Source organism: Brassica napus, chromosome C6 (genome assembly GCF_020379485.1).
Source record: "Brassica napus cultivar Da-Ae chromosome C6, Da-Ae, whole genome shotgun sequence".
Classification (NCBI taxonomy): Eukaryota; Viridiplantae; Streptophyta; class Magnoliopsida; order Brassicales; family Brassicaceae; genus Brassica; species Brassica napus.
In genome coordinates, this window is record NC_063449.1 from 25311972 (window position 1) to 25316703 (window position 4732).

At 43.9% G+C, this 4732-nt stretch overlaps 1 non-coding gene across 1 annotated transcript; it reads right to left on the reverse strand.

Moving 5' to 3' along the window:
* Positions 1–1371: 1371 nt before the first annotated feature.
* On the reverse strand, positions 1372–1478 carry LOC125589414. Its single transcript, XR_007325607.1, has one exon. It is a non-coding gene; the product is annotated as a small nucleolar RNA R71 (small nucleolar RNA).
* Positions 1479–4732: the final 3254 nt, after the last annotated feature.

Genomic DNA, 4732 nt, shown 5'->3' on the forward strand with positions numbered 1-4732 from the left:
TTAAGGTGTTAGATCCGTGAGCTTGACATAAATAAGTTATAAATCGATTGTCTTCATTCACTGTTGTTCTTAAGGCTTGCATCAAGTTAACCACTTAGTGCTTGATTCTAGGTTTAATGTATTCATCAAAAGTGTTATAGGTTGCTAGACATAACTTGAATGAGCATCATATCCCTAACCAGCGAAAGTAGATGTTAGGGTGTTTTGTGAACAGGTCTGACTTGATCTTAATGTTTGTCATCGCATCTCAGTCCAAACGACAGTTTAGGTACTGAGATCGATTTACAAAAGGTGAAGCACCACGACAGTGGACTGATCTATCTTAAGTGATTCGAGTTCTAGACTGGTCTTTAATCGAACTTGAATAATTGTTTGGCTCACACTTGTTTAACACCCGACCAAACCACCCTAGGCTAGCATTTTAATCATCTGAAAGCTTTAATTAATCTTATTACTTGCTTGTTACGAAACCTTAATCTCAAAACTCCATCATTGTTTTAGCTAAGTATTGATCCCATAAAGATAAAGTGTAATCGTTGGTCTCTGTGGATTCGATCCTAAAGTGCTACATCGACATACCATTCGATTGTGGTAGTGTGCACATTAGGTTAATTGGTGTGCGTATACACGTAATATCAATTTGGCGCCGTTGCCGGGGACCATCTTTTTACCTTTATTTTTCGGTTATGTATTTAGTCTATGACCTCTAACTTGTTCTATCCTTTTTGTTGTAACTAATGTTCCAGGTGTATGACCAGTAGACATACTCGGAGAAACGCACAAGGAGAATTGGTTACACTTACCAACCAGGAGCTAGCAAGGTTAGAAAGAACAAATCGTCAATAGCCAAGGCAAACCGACACCACTATGGGTGATCACGCCAATCAGGATGATCTAGCTGCAGCAATGCAACTCATGCAGCAGCAGATGCAACAGTTGCAGCAGACCATTCAAGCGCAGGAACAAGCTGCTCAGCAGCAGCAGCAGGAACAGCAGGCGCAAACTGTTCCCATCGGGCAGAGAAACCTTCCTTGCAACATCCCTACAACTCGTTCTGCCATAGTTCCTCCACCCTGCACCAGGCAGGACTTCAAGATCAAGCCTGCTTTGATCGGTCTAGTACAGAGAAAGGTGTTCTCTGGTTTCTCTACAGAAATTCCAATGGAGCATATTGAGAGCTTCGAAAAAGTCTGCAGTTTCACTCGCGTGAATGGTGTTCCACCAGACTACATCAGGTGCATGTTATTCACATTCTCTCTTGATGGAAAAGCTGCACGGTGGTTGAAATCTCTCCCTACCGGCTCTCTCACTTCATGGGAACAGATCCGATCAACGTTCCTCAACCATTTCTACTCTAAGGCGAGAACAGCTGCATTGAGGAACAAGATCACCTGCTTCAGACAGCTCACTGATGAGCCTTTCTGCGACGCATGGGAGCGGTTCAATGACTATCGCAGAGAATGTCCTCACCATGGATTTGATGACGACTACCTTTTGGAAATTTTCTATGATGGAGTTGACTGAGAATTTCAGAGTGCTATGAACTCTGCCAGCAATGGAGACTTCATGACTCAGACCACTCAAAGAGCGTTTGAGCTAATTGAAAACATAGCTGTTACCTCAGCCAATAAGAATGAGGAGGGTGATTGCTCCAAGAAAGGGAACAGTTCTGACACCCAGAAGATAGATGAGCTGACTGCCAAGGTTGATCAGCTACTGAAAAACAACCAAGGGCACGTTTTCAGCATGGAGCAAGCTACGGCCGGGCATATTCAGAGCCAGAACCATCGACAACCGCAGAGCAATCGGCAAGCTGTTCCAGCTACCGAGAATAGTCAACCAGATGAGTTGAAGGGTCTGGGTATGATGATGTATTAGCTGTTGCTGGGTCAGCAGGTTCAGGCCAAAGTGTTGAATCAGGTAACCACAGAAATGGACACCAGGATGGGCAACATATTCACTGAGCTGAATGCCAAGTATGACACTCTTGCGAGCCACATAAGAAAGATCGATGTTCAGCTTGCTCAAACAGCTGAGAGTGTCAAGAGGCAACAATGGACGCTCCCTGGAAAAACTTATAAAAATCCTAGGACTGAGCACTGTAATGCAACAGAGCAGCTGTCTGCTGAGACTGCTCCAAGCGCAGAAAAGAGAGCAGAGCAGCCTACTAGCTCTGCAGTAACTGCTCCGAACGAATCTGCTGAGACTCCACCATCTCGAGTCTATGTTCCCAAGGTTCCCTATCCAATTCCACCTAGACATCTGATGGATCCCATTGGTGAAGAGCAGCTGATAGGTTTTAACAAGATGGTGAGAAGGCTTCCTAAAGAACTTGCATTCGAAGATGCTCTGCAGATTCGTCCATTGCTCAAGTTCTTTAAAAACTGTAGAGAGACTCAAGAGGAGATCAAGGTCCTCTACCAAAGCACTGTCTACACCAGCACTGAAGGTGCCTAAGGTTGATGATCCTGGAAAGTTTGTTTTCCCATGTTCCATCGCAGGAACAACCTTCAAGGACGCTCTTTCTGACTCTGGTTCTTGTGTGAATCTCGTCTCATAGGATATTGTAGACAATTTGGGTATTGCTGATGTTGAGCGTTCTTAGCTGACCCTGACCTTTGCAAACTCTTCCAGAGCAGTCCCATATGGAACCATCCGCAGCCTTCATGTTCAAGTAGGGGAATGCGTTGTTCCTGCTGAGTTTCAAGTTGTTGAGATGAACAAGGATCACGAGATGCCTTTGATATTTGGAAGGACATTCATGGCTACTGTTGGAGCAACCATCGATATGCCCAACAAGAGAGTCTGCTTCTCCAACATCAACAAGAAAGTTTTCTACAAGGCTGTACCCACCAGATCTTCCTCATCACACGCCTCTTGCATCTCAGTGTTTGATGTAGAAAAGCTGATGGTTGTTCCAGAGAAGTAGCATGGTGATAAGGGTGAGAGCAGATTGTTCTCTGATGAAGATCCTAGCACTGATCCTACTAAATTCAGAGGGAATTCAAGGGTGAAACAGAAAGTCCAAAAGAAAAGGGTCAAGGGAGATCCTACAATGACTTTGATACCTCTCAAATGTGATGAGAACTCCATTGAGTATGACGTAAATTGCAAGGGTACCTCCAAACCGTTCTCTAAAGTCAGAGCCATTCTCACACATGAGCTGAAGGAGAAAGGGGAAGCTGCTATGAAAGGGTTGTTGAGCAGGGTTTTGAAGCTGAACATGTCTGATTGTGGAGCTTGTTTTTGAACAGGCCCTCCTGCTCAACCAGACTGATCCCTATCACCAAGTCAAGCTAATGACTTAAACCAAGCGCTTGGTGGGAGGCAACCCACTGGTGAGTGTCATTAACATTAAGATTTTCTTTTTACTTATTTTTGGTTTTAGTTTGTTGAGTCTCAGGTCATAAATCAGAAAATCCGAGATCCTTGACGGGAGCAAGCAGGTGGCTGCTCTCATTTCGGAGCATCCTTGACGGGAGCAAGCAGGTGGCTGCTCTCATTTCGGAGCATCCTTTACCGGAGCAACCACGTCTTGCTCTGTCAGGCTGCTCCGCGCCAGGTAAGTATCTCGAACAAAATAATTTGTATTTCTGTTTAAACCTTCTCTCTGATTTATTTTCACATCGAGACGTTGTGAAGTAAGTCTGGGGGAGGGTCTTTGTCATTTACTAACGCGTTTATTTCTTTTGGTTTTTATGTTCGAGTCAGTTTTGAGCCAGTTTGAGTCTTTTTATTGAGTCAAAACTTGTGGGGATTAGGACCTTATTTTGATAATCATTAACCACCTTGTGCTTTAGTTATCTTATTCAGTGACCTTAGCAGTGACGAAAGACGGCACACTTGGACCTGGAACACCCTGACTTTATCTCACCTTGCTCTCCAGAAGATTTCGGCTTGTAAAGGTTACTCTGGAAAGACTTAGCTCCAATAACTTGAACCTAATCTTGACTGAAATTCTTCTTGTTATGGGCATTAGATCAGGGAAACGAGAATACACTCAGGACTTCTTAATTATTTCTATCCATCTTGTTGATCCTGAGTGGCTAGCTCATTCTTAGCTAGTTCCCACCCTGGACCTTTAAACCATTGTTCCGCCCCCATGCATTCTGTTTTTAAGTGTCATATTTGCAGATATGTGCAAAAGGACCGGAGAGGAAAGGATCAACACAGCCATCACTCGTTTCTATCAAAGAATACACTTTAAGAGCAAGGGCATACATGATCCGAGAGGAAGAGAGCAACCTGTAGGGGTGCTCCGAACAGAAACACAAAGAGGGTGAAAGAAAAGCTGAAATCAGGACCACAAGAGGCACACCATATGTAATTACCCCCTTCTCGTCATCATCATCATCTTATGAACTCAGGAAAAAAAAAAAAAAACTTGGGTTCTAAAAGATGATGAGAAGGGGAAGAACGAAAAGGAAAACAGTGCCCCTGGTTGGTCGGCGAAACAAATGATGATGTGGGAGTGAACAGTGTGAACAAGGGTGATCTGGAAAATGGAGCAATCTATCAAAGAACAGAGGAAGCAGAGGCGACTGCTCTGCAGAGAAAAACGAGTGGGGTCTGTGGAGATCAATGGATCCATCCTCTCTTGCAATTTTTCAAGATATCATGTATCATCTATAAAGAAATGGTAACCCCTAAACACTTGGTAACTCCACTTAAACACTTAAAAAGCCTTTCTCGTACCTAGACCGTCTACCCTGAATAATGCCTGTGACAAGAA